Consider the following 18,230-nt stretch of genomic DNA (forward strand, 5'->3'; position numbering starts at 1 on the left):
CAAGGATTGTTTTATTCCTTGGTGATTGAGTTGACATTCAACGTTACCAAGTTTGGTTTGTGTGCCAAACCAGCCCTATGTCAGAGGGCATAACTGTTGGTAGCAGTTCAAGAATGATGATTTGCAATATGCTAAACATCCAAATGAAATTTGGATTTCCAAATCAGTTTATATATGTAAATATTGGAAATATTTACTTCAAACTTTCTTTTTCTTTTTAAAAAATTTTTGTATGTTTATTCATTTTTGAAAGACACCGAGAGACAGAGCACAAGCAGGGGTGGGGCAGAGAGAGTGGGGGACACAGAATTGGAAGCAGGCTTCAGGCACTGAGCTGTCAGCACAGAGCCCGATGCGGGGCTCAAACTCACAAACCGTGAGATCATGACCTGAGCCGAAGTTGGATGCTCAACCGACTGAGCCACCCAGGCACCCCCAAACTTTCTTAACTGTAGTGCTAAGGAAGTAGATTTTTTTTTCTTACACAATGTAAAAATTGAAATCATTTTGTATATTCTTTCACTGACTACCTATTGTCACCATACATATTATATATGTATGCTTATTTATATAAATAATCATTCTCTTTATACATACATGTAAAATATACAAGGACACAGTACATATTTCTCAATAAACTTATATTTTCCTGAATGTAAGCTATTTTCTATAGTCTCCTTTTACAAATATACATCAATTGTTTTTATACAACTATTCTTATGTAAATACAAATAAATCTGATTTAAAGGCATATTGTTTGAATAATGTGGCACTGACTCACTAGTACAGGAATGTTATCAAGTTATACCACAGTTATAAGGAAAATTGTTCAATGAAATATTTGATAGTTTTCTGGGAATCAATTAGACTTAATTATAATGTAGAAACTGTGTATGTATGCAGGTCCTCAGGAAATCTGTGGATAGTGGTAGACAAGTCAGAAGGATTAAAATAAAAATAAAAAGAATGTTGTTGATAGAAAAATTTGTTCAGTAGGTGTCAAGGTAGAGAAATTATGGAAGATATTTTATTTTCAAAATGTTTTCTTAACACTGAAGTATATTTTTATCGCAAAAAATGTTTTGCTAAGAGGTAGAATTGTCACCTTTCATTATCAGAAGATTAGGAATCATAGTTTTAGAAGGCATTTATTTCATCCTCTGATTCTATGTAGTCATTTCCCTCTGATATTCAAGATAGATAAGCTTCTGAAAAAGATGCTCAACATCATTAATCATCAGGGTAACACGAAGGAAAGCCACAATGAGATATCACCTCACATATGTCAGAATGGCTAAAATAAAAAACAAAACAAAAAGAAAACCAAAACAAAAAAAAAAAAGCAAAAAACAAGAAACAACAAGTGTTGGTAAAAATATGGAGAAAAAGGAACGCTTATGCACCGTTGGTGGGAATGCATACTGGTGCAGCCACTGTAGAAAACAGTACGGAGTTTCCTCAAAAAATCAAAAATCTAATTGCCCTGTGATCCAGTAATTTCACCACTGGGTATTTACCCAAAGAAAATGAAAACAAACAAACAAACAAACAAACAAAAAACCCTAGTTTGGAAAGATACCTACACTTTTATGTTTATTGCAACATTATTTACAATAGCTAAGATATGCAAGCAACCCTACTGTCCATTGGCAGATGAATGGATAAAGATGTGATATAGATATAGATGATATAGATTATATAGATATAGATATTATATATACACACACTAATATTACTCAGCCATAAAAAGAATGAAATCTTGCCATTTGTAACAACATGGATGGACCTGGAGGGTATAATGGTAAGTGAAATAAGTCAGTCAGAGAAAGACAAGTACCATATGACTTCACTCATATGTGGAGTTTAAGAAACAAAACAATGAGCAAAATAAAAAAGAGACAAAAACACTCTTGAATACTGAAAACAAATTGGTGGTTGCCAGAGGGTAGGGGGATGAGTGAAATAACTGAGGGGGATTAAGAGTACACTTATTGTGATGAGCACTGAGTCATATATAGAATTATTGAATCACTATATTGTACAACTGAAACTAATATAACACTGTATTAATTGTACTGGAATTAAAAATTAAGAAAAATAAGGCAGATAAGTTGCACGGATTTTATATCCACTGACAGCAGACTAGGCTCACCAGAAAAGTAGTGACTTCAGGAAGCTGAGTTGTGTTGGCTTCTCAACTGTTCTACTGCCTTAATCCCCTATTGACATTTTGCCATCTCAGAAAAGATAATAATAACCTCTAAAAAGAAATAACAATTTCAAGTGATTAAAAATGATTGAAAATAGCTCAAAGCCATCCTTCACATAAGTAATGAATTAATCTGCCCCTAGTGATATAGTAATTCATAGATAAAGACAACAATCTAAGGTTTCTAGAAATGTTCAGTCTAAGATAGCTGATGTTTCCCTAATTTTAAGGAAAAACATAAATGCTGATTTAAAAATTTATCACATACATCCTTTGAATTTTTTAAGTTTAATATTTAAATTTAATTTTGTCTTTTTATTCAAAAAAGAATATGTGCAATTTTAAGCAAATAAATACATTATTTGGTAACAGTACACTAATACCCCAGTTTCCTAATCTTGATTAACAGAGGTTATCAGAGTTCCTGGTTTCTTATACATCCTTCTATAAGTATTCTATATCCATCTGTATATGTCTTCCTTTTTTTTTTTTAATATTTATTTCTGAGAGAGAGAGAGAGAGAGAGAACCAGGGAGGGGCGGAGAGAGGGACAGACAGAGGATCCAAAGCCAGCTCATGCTGACAGCAGAGAGCCCAATGTAGGGCTTGAACTCATGAACTATGAGATTATGACCTGAGCCGAAGTTGGACACTTAATCTCCTGAGCCACCCAGGTGCCTCCATCTTTTATATGTCTTTGTTCAGATGTGTAAGTCTATTAGATAAATTTTGCAGTGGAATTTCTAGGTCAAGGAGTATTTATGTCAGGGATGACTAGGTTGTGTTGAAGTAACCAATAGTTTCAAAGTTTTAAAGACTTAAAGCATAAAAGTTTAATTCTGACTCCTGCTACATGTTCATCCATGGTCATTTGAGGTCCCCATACTGCCCAGAGTAATGAAGCAGCAGATATTTGGAATGTCACTGGTCAAGATAAAGCTATGGAGCTGATCCTCATTTGTGGATTCCTTATTTGTAAATTCACCTTCTTGCTAAAGTTTACCTCTAACTCCCAAGCCAGTGCTTACAGTGCTGTTGTAGTCTTTCAAAGACATGCACAAAATGGGAGAAATTTTCACTTGCCAAACGTGCATTTTTCTAGCTGAGGTCAAACAAGGTAACACTCTCCCTTCCTGTTTCAGTTCTCAGATTGTAAACAAGTGTGTGTGTGTGTGTGTGTGTGTGTGTGTGTGTGTGTGTGTGACCTATTTGGTAACATTTTTTCACATTTTGTTCTGTTTTGTTAGTAATTTTTCTGTTTAAAATGGCCCAAGAATAGTGCTGAAGTGCTGTCTACTGTTCCTAAGCAAAAGAAGGCTGTGATGTGCCTCACAGAAAAAATAATGTGTGTTAGATAAACTTTATTTAGGCTTTAGTTATAAGGCTATTGGCAATGAGTTCAATGTTAATAGATCAATAAAACAGTCCATCTAGAAAAAGGAAGAGGAAAATTGCCCATAAATACCAGAGGCTGCTCCAGAAAGTGCTAAAGTAATAGCTATAGTATAAATATTCAAGCTATAGAGTAGTATCTGAAGTTATGGAAAGTATTGTTAAAATTGTGGATTCATGAGATGTTGACCAGTTGTATTGACATGTTGACAAAAATGTGACCAGAAGCTCATAGGAACATAACCCTATGTTTCTCTTAGGAACACTAACTTAGTATTTGCTACTTTGTGATTTGTAGACTTTACAGAACATAACCGACTTGAGTACTGAGAATTGACTATAGCTTGCATTTGCTCTTAAAGCTCAGTGGGGCGCCTGGGTGGCGCAGTCGGTTAAGCGTCCGACTTCAGCCAGGTCACGATCTTGCGGTCCCTGAGTTCGAGCCCCGCGTCAGGCTCTGGGCTGATGGCTCAGAGCCTGGAGCCTGTTTCCGATTCTGTGTCTTCCTCTCTCTCTGCCCCTCCCCCGTTCATGCTCTGTCTCTCTCTGTCCCAAAAATAAATAAACACTGGAAAAAAAATTAAAAAAAAAAAAAAAAAAAGCTCAGAAATGACAGGTCATTTCTGCTCATATTTCATGGTTCAAAACAAGTCACAGGGCCATTACAGGCTTCAAAGGAGTAAGGAAGAATTATTTTCTTACAGGAAAGAGAAGTGGATATTTGTAAACAATAACACATTTACCAGAAAGGTCTGAAATAGCCACAGTTCCACCAGGCAGGCTGTATTCCTAATGATGGTTAGAATATCTGTGTCCCTATACACTCGCTACTGACACTGGTGAGGTGTCAAAAGTAGGTCAAATATTGCCTTTCACCACACAGTGTGAAACTTCCTATAAATGTACTACTAACCAAGGACAAATACTACTCCTCCTTTGAGAGTTTCCTCTGATAAATTGTTTCCCCCCATTGTCATTTTTCTTTACCTTGTCATACTGCTTATATATCTGTCATATATGTGGGGAATTTCAGGGAAAGATTATTTCTCTGGTTGGCAAAATTAGATCACCTATATTTATATTAGTATATTTTACCTAGATGATTGTGTTTTTAAGAAATATTGAGCATTTTTAGGGTCATAGATGAATTTTGGGATGTAGTGATGTACATGAGCCTTTGGAAGGCTGCTGGAGAAATGGTTTCTAGCCCGTTGTCTGTTTAATGTATTAAGATGTATTTTTAAAAATACCCATTTAAAAAACTCTTACTCATAGTAGTAAGTGGTGGCAACACCATTCTTATTTTCAAGGTGAGAACTCAGAATCCGACTTGTCTGTCTGTTCTATAAATTACTGAATGGGATATATTCCTTTGTTGTTTCTGTATTCATGTATTTTTTGCAGCTTTTTTTTTTTTTTGCAGTTTTTTTTTTTTTCAAGTTTTCCTTTACATGTTTTGAGACAATGTTATTCAATGGGAAGAATTTTAAGCTTTCTCTTCCTGCCTCTCTGGAAGTAGTTCTAACTCACAGAGTTTTCCAAGAAAATCCTTTCTGTGACTATTCAGTCTTCACTTTTTTTTCCCCTTTGGTGAAGTGGCTGACCTTGAAGGATCTGAGTATATTTCTCATGCTCTAGCATTCATGAACTACTATCTCTCTGTAGGATATATGGGTACTTGGCACCTGTGCTATTGTTTTCAGCCTTTGGAGCCTAAGCCAAATTCTAGGTAGAAAGATTACCATTTTATTTTATTAATTTTTTAAATATAATACACGTGACATACCATATTATATTAGTTTCCTTTGTACAACATAGCAATTCACCATTTATATGCGTTGCCAAATGATCACACTAAGTCTAGTTATGAAAGATTATCATTTTAAACTCCTATTGCCAGGCAACTGGGTGGCTCAGTTGGCTCAGCACTAGACTTCAGCTCAGGTTATGATCTTGCTGGTCGTGAGTTCGAGCCCTGTGTCAGGCTCTGTGCTGACAGCTTGGAGCCTGGAGCCTGCTTTGATTCTGTGTCTCCCTCTCTCTCTGCCCCTCCCACACTGGTGCTCTGTCTCTCTCTTCCTCTCTCTGTCTCAAAAATAAATAAATATTAAAAAAAAAACCTATTGCATTAGTTTCTTAAGGATGTACTACATCCTTTTTTTTTTTTTTTTTTTTGTAGAATTGTACTTTTAAACTTCAGGATTGGTATAGGCTTTTGTATTCCCTTTAATATTACTTGCCTAGATTGAATTGCAGTAGTTTCCTTTTTTGATAGTGGCTATAACGTATTTCATAAAAAGCATGCCAGAAAAGTGCAAGTATGATTCAAGTGAAATTAAAAACCCAGAGTTTAAGGCCAACCTAAAGATTATGTTAATAGAGTGAGCTTTAGATTTGTTTAGGTAAAATTCATAACTGTGGCTTCAAAGAGACTGTTGGCAGTAAAACTCATTCCCGAGTCCTGCAATGGAAAAGATTATTTTCCTTACAAAATTAATTGCTCCTTGCCAACGGCCAAATAAATGGGTCTAATGAGAATTTCAAAGTTGTGATTGCTGTCCCATCCCTTTTGTACCAGGAAAAGAACATACAGTAAAACCCTGGATTGTGGGTGACTTGTTCTGCAAGTGTTCTGCAAGACGGCCAACATTTCTAATAAATCTTAACTTGATAAATGCATGACGTCTTGCGATACAAGCAGTATGTGGTGCCAAATGTCACGTGATCACAACTGAGCCAACGGTTCTTGAAATTCACTTTGATATGTAAGGGCTTTGGATTACAAGTGTTTCCGTAGCAGGTCATGCTCGCAAACCAAGGTTTGTTTTACTGTATTTGTATACAACATCCAAACCGCTAGACCGCAGACTATATTGTAATTGGCCTGTGCACAGGCACTGTCCCTTTCACATTCTGTCTTTCTCTGTTGCTTACCTATATACATATTATATGAAGTAGAAGAAAAACTTCTTGAGATATGTAGAGTTCTCCCCTTTAGGATGCTTTTGACTGATTTGTGGAAGGTCATGAAAAATTACTAGCCACATTAATATTTAAGTTCATAGATAGAGGTACATTAGGTGATTAGTAAAGATAAAAGGAAAAGTTCTTGATTTTGTAATGGAGCCCATGGATGGTGTGATTTTATTGGATGGAGATGATGTTAATGGATAATCAAAAGGCAATTTGCTAGTCTACTGGCATCTACCAAATCCTTGTGCATTTTGCTGGCATTCAGTAAGCACAAGCTGACTTGTAACTGGACAGCCGAAGATGGTTTTGACGTTATCACTGGTATGTCTGAATGAGCATGGTAGCTTACCCGTATTAGGCAACTTTCTTTTATCTTCTGCTCCCCATAACAGATGAGTTTCACAAACACATTTCTTAATATATGTAAGCTAAAGTAGATTTGCTTTGGCTGCCAAACCTACATTGATCCTACACATTTCCTCCACTTCTGGCAAGCCTAATCATGGTTAATGGCTTCTCATATCCCTGGAGAATGCGGACACAAAAACTCGTTCAACCTGAAAATTATCAGCTGGGCACATGGAAGGCAAATTGTGAGCTAGATATTGGGATTTATGGGTTTTTCTCCCTCTGGTATTCATTAGCTTGGCTGGAGAGTGAGAAAAAGCACTTCTCAGATTCATGCTTAGACAAGAAGAAAGAGGCAGCCTCTGTGAAACAAAACTTGAGGTGAATGACATTTATTATTTTTATGTTCACTACATGGATGAATGAGGAGAGGGTTAAGGACTTGGAAGCATTTTTATTTAAGATCTAATGGAAAGATATTATTCTTTTCACAAGTTTCCTAACTTCATTCTTTTTTGAAAATATTTTTTATTTATTTTTGAGACAGACAGAGTGCAAGTGCGGGAGGAGCAGAGAGAGAGGGAGACACAAAATCTGAAGCAGGCTCCAGGCAGGCTCTGAGCTGTCAGCACAGAGCCCAAAGTGGGGCTTGAACTCATGAACCAGGAGATCATGACCTGAGCCAAAGCCAGATGCTTAACAGACTGAGCCACCAAGGTGCTACTCCTAACTTTATTCTTATACCACACTGTGTTATGTATCTTTAGAAGTTTCCAGAGGAAATGGCAGTAAGCGTTCTTTTCAAATGCATATTTCCAGGAAGTATCTGACAGCCTAATTAGCATTCAGAAAGAATCATATAATTTGTAATTTATAAAAGATCTGTAAAATCACCAGCTGCCCTAATTCCTCATTCAACTGATAAGGAAATTGCTATTTCAAATAACTAGATGATTTGTTCAAGGTCACACAACTAACTTGGAAGGCTTTCTGATTCCTAGCGCTGTGCCTTTATTTTTATAACACCCGCCACTTTTGCAGTTGAGAGTTTTTTCCTTCTGCCACCAGTGTCGTAATTCTTAACACTGAATATCTGCTGAATAGAAGGAGATTAAGATCTGTGCCCAAACTAGTCCTGTGTTTGAATTTCAGCTTCTGCATTTAGTGCTAATGGCTCCATAGCTGACCAAGTATCTTATGAATCTCCAGCTCTGATACCAATCTGTAAAAGAGGGATAATAACACAAAAGTTGGATGGCTGTTATTGTATTAGGCAATACATATGTAATGCCACTATATATTAATGCTATTTATTGCACATAATAATGCATATAATAAATAATATTTGTTTTCATCTATATATATATTTTTTGTTATGCCTCAAGCAAGCTATCTCACCAGCAACATGAGTGACAGAGAGCAGAGAAGCTTTTCATTGGCTTTTCCATGAGCTGTATCAGAAAGCCATTGTAAATTCTAATGAAGCAAGTATGGGTGTAGAGTGTAAGACTGAAGAGTCTGACTGACAGAACAGACATAGATACAAAACAAATTCAAAGAAGGACAATGTTTTGTCACCCAGTGGGTTATGGTCTAGGTGAGCAATCCACTCACCCTGGGTCCTCAGCAATGCAATTGTAAGAGCTAGGGTCTTGTGCACAGAGCTCCGGGCTCATCAGGGAATAAGGATACTACGAAGTTGGACAAGGCAGACATGAAGTTTCTCTGGATGGCCCAACATGTAATGAAGGAGAAGGGAAATACTCAAGTACAGAGACCGCATAAGCAAGCCCTTGATGCTTAATCCTAGAACAATGTCTACTTGTCCTATCAACAACATTATCATTCCATGTGAGGAGACTGAGAGTCCTGATCTATATACAATCCAGCAAGAATCTTCCCAGGAGCTAAGAAAGGGGTGAACCTCCCCTCCCTTCTCCAGATAGGATCAGCTCCTCCTTGCTCACAGATGACAGAAAGACTCCTGGATAACTCCACTCCAAAGCTACAGAGGCTCTAGATTTGCTCTGTGTGTGTGTGTGTGTGTGTGTGTGTGTGTGTTCATGTGTTGGGACAGGAAGGGACCAGTGAAGAGTGTAGAATGAAACAATAGTGTTATTTTAAAAATAGAATGGTCTGTATCTTCTATATCTGCTTCAACCATAGTACTTGGCTCTGGTGTTATTAAATTTAGGTTTTTGCATATATATATAGGGGTGTGTGCATAAATATGTTTAATATATATTTATATATTCATAAAATATGTAGATGTGTATACATACATATAAAATGTATAAAATGCATATGTATAAATATGTATAGAATATATAAAATCCATTTTATACTTAAATAAAATGTAATATATATGCTCCATTGAAACAAAGGCAAAAGAGTTTTTAAGTACTGGGGTGAGCAGTGAAACAGTACTGGAGGACTTTATCAGGATGGTTAAAGTGATTAAGTCATCTGTGATTGCTAAGTGGCGCTTATCAAAGTTAGGATCCTATCCTGTCATAGAGCTTGAAGATGGGCTCTATCTTTCTTGATGTCTGCATTTCAAAGGGATGGCCCCCAGGTCCTTGAGAAAGACAGTTCTGAATCCAAAGACACTGGCAAGAAGTTGGGACAAGATTCACATCTCAAAAGACAGAGAAATAATTTATAATTTTAAGTTTTCTAAAATATGTCCTCTAAAAGAATAGAAGTTAGGGGCCTGTAGTCAGGAAGGAACCTATCTAAAATTTAGTCAAACTGAGGGGAACATTAAGGCCATCTATCTATATCATCTATATCTATATCTATATCTATATCTATATCTATATCTATATCTATATCTATATCTATATCTATCTACATCTATATCTATATCTGTATCTATATGTATCTATATATATAATATATTATATCATATGTATAGATAGCATATATGATATCAATATATATATATATGATACGATTGGTTAACTTCCACGTGAGTTGGTTAACTTCAAACAGGAGTAGAATGCAATGAATATTCTAATTTTGTAATAAGCTGTAAATATTTAAATATATTTCTATTATCTTGTTTTCAAAGATTAAGTTTGGCTTATAACTTAAAAAAGAAAAAAAGTGTTAGAGTAATCACACTTGCTTTCAAGGGAAGCACATAGACTTTAGTTGATTAATGGCAGTAAAAGATTCAACTTCTCAGACAGCATTGAATCCTTCCCCTTTCAAGCTCAGGTATTTACAAGCCTCATGCATCAATAATGTTAGACAACACACCATGAGTCATGCAAAAACAACGGAATTAAACACTTTGTTAGGATTTTTTGCAACCAGAGCTAAAAATAATGCAGGCAGAAAAAAATATTTCCTGGGTAAACAATAACCAGATAATCACAACAAGGAAAAAAAATGATTAAAAGTTAACTGAAATAACACCCGATTTAGCAAGAACAAGAAAACCTGTATTTTAAAATCCTGATGGGGAAGTTAAACAGACTGAAACAAATAAGATGGTTTTGTTTTTACCTTTTAGTCCAGGTTGTTACGCTCCAATGTCTTTTTGTATTTACCATAGTGCTCTCTGTCCCTTCTCAGTATTTGTGAAAAGAAACAAAGGTGGTAACAAAGAAGGAGAGAGGACGGAAGGATGGGGAACTAAAACAACCTCCACACCAGTGAAGAAGAGAGAAAGAACACATTGTGTTATCGAGTAAACATTATCAGGTTTACAGGCGTGTAAGTAGCATGAAATCAATTACCAAATCTGGACAGGATTTCAAACAGATTTATACAGTAATGCAGAAGATAATTAAGATTTATCTCCTCCAGATACAAGAAGACTAATTTAGGGATTATGTCCTATGTGTCTCCTGAGAAACTTTAAGCTCCATTTCAGAGGTGTGGGTTTATAGTCCCACTAGTTAGAAGGCCCCGGATCTTGCCCTGCAAATCAGAAGGCTGGACCCCTAGGGGTGCCTGGGTAGCTCAATCAATAAGCCTCCACTTCAGATCAGGTCAGGATCTTGAGGTTGGTGGGTTGGAGCCCCATGTTGGGCTCTGTGCTGATAGCTCAGAGCCTGGAGCCTGCTTTGGATTCTGTGTCTTCTCCTCTCTCTGTCCATCCCCTGCTTGCACTCTGTCTCTCTGTTTCTCTGACTCTCTCCCCTCTCTCTCCCTCTCAAAAATAAATAAACATTAAAATATTTTAAAAAAAGGTTGGGCCTCTAAAATTTACAAGAGGACACTTTAAACCAAAGGGGTAGGAAACCAGCTACCTCCTTCCTCTTTATTAAGCAAGCAAGCAAACAAACAAACAAAAAAACACATTGTCCCTGTTTGCTAAGGAGTTGAAAGTGGATCATTTCTTTACCTTCAAAGAAGGGAGAGTGGGAGTGAAGAACAGAGGGAAGGAGAGAGAAGGGATGTGAGAGTAGGACAGGGGTAGGAGGACACGGAATGGAGAAAGCGTACAAGGGATGAGAAAGCTGAATCATGGCCTGAAGCAAAACGGGCACCTTTCATTACCCCCTGTGTCAGGGGTGTTTTTCAAGAGCAACAGGCTTCTATTTCTTGAATCCTGTGACAAGACAAACTGCAAAGTACCTAGATTCAGGAAAATGTTCCCTGACCCTCTGGTCCAAACCTGCGAGAAGGGACTAGTGTTTATGAATAGGTTGCGTGTGATTTTGTCAATTTCCTGTTGGAGCAGATTCTATCTTTCCCGGGCAAGCCCTGGGATCCTTAGTGCCACAGTTTTCTTCGCCACTGCTTTTCCAGCAAAAGCAAACCCTTTCCTGCCCCATTGCTCTTTCGTTCCTCATTGGCTACTCATTCCCTTTTTCCACCATCACTGGGCGAATCTTCCATTAAGTGGCCTTAGTTCTAATCTCACATGCAGGATGGCAAAGAAGCAAATGGCTGGAATCTGCCAATGGGACATTCAGAGGGTGCTTGCTGGCCTGCACACCATTAAATGGGTGGCATGGGCCGTGTTGGTCATTTAGTGGTTTGGGATCTCCTAACTGAAATGAGGTGTAAAAGGAATGCCTTTTCTCCATCTGACAGGTGTGAGGCAGGTCACGCGTTCAAACTTGATGGTAACAATTGTGGTCATTCATTGTAATTTACTAAAAAAATTTTTTTTCCCCTCAAGCACCTCACTGTCTGAGAAGATAAATTTTCAGAACTTGAAAATGTAGTCATCGATGCATTTGTGATATTATTTCTTGGGTGGTTGTGGAAATCCAAGGAATTGCTTCTGTAAATACTGCAATAGGACTTTTGGAAAAAAGTTCTTGCCTGGTATCAAAACAAAAAATACTTGTCATTTCCTGTATTCTATTTTTTCTCCAAGGAACCTGTTTTTGTGCTGTATTTCTTCTAGATGAACTGATCATATTTTAAAAATTGTATATCGAATGCAGATTTACTTTCATTTACCTGCTCAAGATACCATGTTTCATAATTAAATTTTATCTTTATTACTAATAAACTCATCTTCTATTGAAAATGAAATATTCTTTATGAAATATACACACTCTACTTTTAGAAACCCTGTTTCCTTTGTTACCGGGAGAAAGAGATTCTATTCATTTTAATGTCATAACCACCTGTTCCTTGAAATTTCTGTTTGGTAGACTGCCAATGTAATTCACCAATATATATATATATATATATATATATATATATATATATATATATATATATAAAATATATATATATTTTTTATTTCACAATCATCCAAACAACTTAAAACCTAGGCCAATTTTTGAAGTACAATAAATCCCCAAATTGAAGCACAAATGAAGCTTCTCAATCAGTGCCACTGATCTTTTCCTTGACCATTTAGTCAGGTGATTAAAAAAACATTTCTTTACTGTGTACAGTGCCCCTTCAAACAAGCTTTTGACTTTTGAACATGGCCGTCAAGTCTGGTTCATTCAGTGCCCATTAAACTCAGTGCATTTGCTTCTCTTACTGATAAGAGAGCTCTGATTACATATTTCCACCAGAATTTTCAGAAAGCCGTTTTGCCAGAATCCTGGAGAGGAAGAGTTCAGGTTTCGTGCAATCAGCAATAAGAAATTTTGTCTATTAGCTAGCTAAATTGGAAGGAAATCAGAAATTCTGGGTCTTGTTATGTTTTCTAAAATGGCTACTGCCTGCAGCTGAAATTAAAGAAAACAGAAGCATGTCTGTGAGATGCCGATTTTCAGGAATTTGTTTCAGGAAACAGAGAGACCTTGTCTCAGAGACGAGAGTATCCCTTTTTGACGGGTGACTAACACTGTTCAGCTTTTATGTTAGAACCTGTTGATCAGAATTTACATTTTACTGGTACTTTGGGTATTGATTCTTCTAAGAAAATTGATAAACTAGTAAATTAACAAAGGATGCACGTGTACAGGCTGTGTAAATTAATAAAAATTCCCCAAATTAAAAAAAAAAGAAGTTTTAGATCAATTATAAAATATATAATCTAGAAAATAGTAATCCTTCCTGTCGTATTCATCCAATTTTGGCGGATTTATCAAGTAATGATTTTTCTCTAGGACACATGACAACAACAATAGAAATCAACTGACAAAATAGAAAAGGCAGTGCATTTCTGAGTTTTATAAAAATCCTCATGCTTAATATTTTCCTTTCTATTCAGACTCCTATTAATCTACTACACATCTAAATTTTTTTACTGTTTATATACACGTACACACACAGACACACACACACCCTTGCACTCACACAAATACCATATATTTAAAGCAAAGTTCTGTCTCAGTCATAATACACAAATACACTTAAGCTAAACTAATAGTAATTCTTGTCCTTCTGTAGCCACACTGAATTTACATAACGTGTGATAAGTAGAAACCCTGCCCAACTTACATTTCCCATGAACTGCGTTAAAGACAGACATGTGAGCAAACTAAACATCTGGTTGTCTGTGCCTTGTCTGACATTAAAAAAAAAAAAAGAAAGGGGGGTGCCTGGGTGGCTGAGTCGGTTAAGCGTGCGACTTCGGCTCAGGTCATGGTCTCACAGCTTGAGAGTTCTAACCCCACGTCGGGCTGTGTGCTGACAGCTCAGAGCCTGGAACCTGCTTTGGATTCTGTGTTGCCCTCTCCTTCTCTGTCTCTCTCTCTTAAAAAAAAAAAAAAGAAAAAAAAAAGAAAGAACCAGAGGTTTTGATTTATCTGGTAAAGGTAATTGACATAAAGGAATCCCTTGTTCCCTAAGAATAATTGTTACCTGGTACAGTCACAAACAGAATCCATCAAAAATAGAAATAAAAATGTCATCATGACCAATAGAAAACATTTAATTTAAATTGTATGTGGAAAAATAAAGCAAATTTATTTATTGTGTGTATACCAAAAATTTGTCCTCTTAAATATTTGATAATTACAAATAGAAATAACATATGAACCAATAATTCCACTACTGGGTATTTGCCCAAAGAAAACAAAACACTAATTTGAAAAGATAGATGTCCTATTTTTTTTTTTTTTAATGGCTCATTAGTGTTTAATTATTTGAACAGGGGAATGAAAAAAAAAAGCATGGCAAGACAGGCCTGGCTTTAAGATTTTTTGTATTCAATTCATGCTACTTTCACATCATCTCTATTTAGCTGCTACACATAAGTGACAGCTGTGGAAGCCTGGATACCCATCAACATGAATGAAGGAATCATGTTTGTTTCCAAGGCATTATGTGCTCCAGTGGCAGGACCTGGGTTAACATAAAATTTATTTTCATGCTCGAATGCTTCAGATTTGTGTGTGTGTGTCCTGAGATAAGAATGTCCACATCAGACTCATTCTGCAACGGGGCTAAGCTGGCTGTGCCTCCCCAAGGAATCACTTGATGCCCAGGGAACCAGCCAATTCTAAACTGCCTATCAGTCAGCCCTTTCTGTTCTGGATAATTCAGATTCCCACGAACATCTCCTCTCACAATACGAACCTCACTGATCTGAGTTTTGAGGTAGTCATAACTCTCTTTGCTCCAAAGGTTTCCTGTACAGAGAAGGGGCTGAATCTTTCCTGGCACCAGCAGTTTCTTGAATGTAGCTGGCAACCTGTTACACCAGTGTGGGTTGTAAAGTCTCCTAATACTAACACTGTGGTCCTGTCACTGGGCTCAGCTCAGTCTTGGCAATCACCACCACCTTCTTCCTCTGTGCCCTAGTTTTTAGGATGGACTTTGAGGGTAATTTTGCTGACAAATGTGTAAGACAACACATTACTAATTCCTGTGTTTTACTGTTGAGCTTTGCATTTGACCTTAAGAGAGTATTTTGCAAAAAAAAAAAAAAAAAATCAAAAAATTTTACAAATTGTTTTCAAGGTTGCTATGGATCCTTTGATATTCCAGTCATTGTTTCTGGAAACACCTTTCCTTCCACCATTCTTACTGACCCCCTTTCAGTTAACTGGTGTAATTTGATTAGATCCTTATCTGTGAAGAGTTTTGATATGATTCAAGTCATTCTCCAATACAAATTTTATGCAATCTCTGAAGATATTTGCAAATTTACTGTAGAATTCCTTTCCTTTTTTTCTTTTTTAATTTTTATTGGTTGGTCTTTGCAATACTCGGCCACCTGTGGGATGCTTTCTAACAAAGGACTTGATGAGATGAGGTAAGTTACTCACTAGTGATAAGCCACAGAGGGGTGTTTGAGTGTAGATTAAATATTTACAAATATTCGGGTAATTGGAATGTACTTTCAACATCTGGAGCTTCGAGACTTGTGGAATAAACACTACATATAATGGGCAATCTTAGAGCTTCAAGAAATCCTCCCAAACATAAAACATACTTTTTCAGGTGATGATAACCAAACACTGGTTATAAAATAGAAATTCTACCAGCAACTGCCAGGTAAGATATATCTGGCCTGCTTGTACCAGTTTTCATCTGCAACTATAGTTTTAATCAGTTTGTAAAGGATGATAGCTCCCATTAGTACCCCAGGTTCTTTGGAGTTCTTTCTTTAGTTATAAATTGCAATTATTTGGGAAGCCAAAATAGTCCATTTCACAGTGCAGAGGAGCTGGTGATGATTAATTACGGAAGGATTTTCAAAAACTTGTGTACAACATGGACAGTTTCTTTCCATTCACAAAATTGCCATTAGCTTATGAAATATATTATATTGTAACATTAATTAATTGACCATGACATAATGATTTCAAAAAGATAACTATAGTTGATCAACCTTAGAAAAACTTCCTGGCAACCAAGGGAAATTGTCTTATTGTAATATAAAAAGAACACCTCTCAGAAACAAATAATTTAAATCTTAGCTATCTTTTAAAAGGCGCTAGTGAGTTATATAAGCTTAAGAATTAAAGGTTCTGGTGTGCATGGGTGGCTCAGTTGGCTAAGCGTCAGACTTTGACTCATGTCATGATCTCACAGTTCAAGCCCCACGATGGGCTCTGTGCTGACAGCTCAGAGCCTGGAGCCTCTGTCAGATTCTGTGTCTCCCTCTCTCTTGCTCTCTGCCCCTCCCCCATTGCACTCTCTCTCTTTCTCTCTCAAAAATAAACCTTAAAAAAATTTTTTTTTAAAATAATGGTTCTATCTTCCTAAAACTACCACAGTACTAATGTAATTTTTGAAAAATGACAATTAATATGAGGTTCTTCTTCCAAATGATTTCTCAGTACATTTTCTTAAAAAATGAAAGTTCCTTTTAAGATTTTTAGGTTATAATTATATCAAAAGTGGTGAGAAATCAGAGCTTGTGTGTGACTCACACCCTGAATGAAATGAAATCAAGCATCATAAATTAATTAGAAAGGCTATTGCCAGGTCAATCCATGATTGCATGCAGAGAGAGAGAGACACATTTCTCTGCCCTTTGCTTACTAAAATGCTGAACTCACTTACCTGGCAGGTATTGAAATTTATGATTCTTATCTTGCTTTGTTAAGAAACATATTTTATTTATATCTGTACTCCGTTTATAACAACAATCATCAGGAAATGGAATTAGATGTTGATTTTGATGGTGGAGACCAAAATATGAGGGCAAAACTAATGGCCACTGGATTTCCTTCGTATATGTCATTTAATTTTTTTTAAGTTTATTTAAGAGAGTACAAGTGGGGGAGGGGCAAAGAGAGAGGTAGAGAGAGAGAATCCCAAGGAGGACTTGCATTATCAGCACAGAGCCCTATGCAGGGCTCGAACTCACAAACCGGGAGATCATGACCTGAGCTGAAGTCGGTTGCTTAACCGACTGAGCTGCCTAGACGCCCCTGTTATTTAATTTCTTAAATGGAAGTGAGAGCTCTGGTTAGTTCCTTGCCTCATACTTAGTTTTTGTTTTTAGCTAGCCAGATCCTGTTTAAAATGCTATATAGTACAGACATAAAATTGTTTATGTAGAAAAAATAAAATAAAAGCTACCCTGTATCAACTTTAGTCATGGCCACAAGAAATTTCTGATCTTGTTTCTGATCTTGAAGTTTTTCTCAGTCTACATGAGGTCATCCCAGGTAATATTCTCCATCATGTAAGAACTTCAGGGATTCTTGAACTGACCCAGAAATTGTTAGGTTGCTACATTCCATTTTTCTCTTCTGGTTGCCTCAGTGAGTTTAGCTTCATTCACTTTTATTTTTATTTTTTTTAATTAATGTTTACTTTTGAGAGGGAGAGAGAGAGAGAGAGCTGGCAGGGAAGGGGCAGAGAGAGAGAGGAAGACACAGAATCTGAAGCAGGCTCCAGGCTCTAAGCTGTGAATACAGAGCCTGATGCGGGGCTTGAACTCATGAACAAGATCATGACCTGAGCCAAAGTTGGATGCCTAATTTATTGAGCCACCCAGGCACCCCAACATTGTGCTTTTTAACAAGGTTGCTTTTATCACCCTCACTAGACTTTGTGCAGGGCCATGTTGTACAAGTTTGTAAATGTACAGCATAGGGAATGTGGCCAACACTATAACAACAGTATTGTGTGGTGACAGATGTGGCTACTCTCCTGGTGAACCTAGTCTAACGCGCAGAGTGGTCCAACCACTATACTGTATGCTTGAAACTAATATTGTGTATTAACTATACTTTAATTTTTTCTATTAATTTTTTTAAGTTTATTTATTTATTTTTGAGAAAGAAAGAGAGAGCACAAGCGGAGGAGGAACAGAAAGAGGGGGAGAGAGAAAATCCCAAGCTGGCTCTCCACCATCAGCACAGAGTCCGATGTGTGGCTCGAACTCACCCAGTGTGAGAACATGACCTGAGCTGAGATCAAGAGTCGGACACTTAACCAACCTAGCCACCCAGGCACCCCAACTGTACTTTAA

At 36.8% G+C, this 18,230-nt stretch overlaps 1 pseudogene; it reads right to left on the reverse strand.

Moving 5' to 3' along the window:
• Positions 1–14,489: 14,489 nt before the first annotated feature.
• Positions 14,490–17,821, reverse strand: LOC112861225 (vacuolar protein sorting-associated protein 29-like; annotated as a pseudogene).
• Positions 17,822–18,230: the final 409 nt, after the last annotated feature.

This window comes from Puma concolor, chromosome A1 (assembly GCF_028749965.1).
Source record: "Puma concolor isolate L17-30 chromosome A1, mPumCon1.1.hap2, whole genome shotgun sequence".
Classification (NCBI taxonomy): domain Eukaryota; kingdom Metazoa; phylum Chordata; class Mammalia; order Carnivora; family Felidae; genus Puma; species Puma concolor.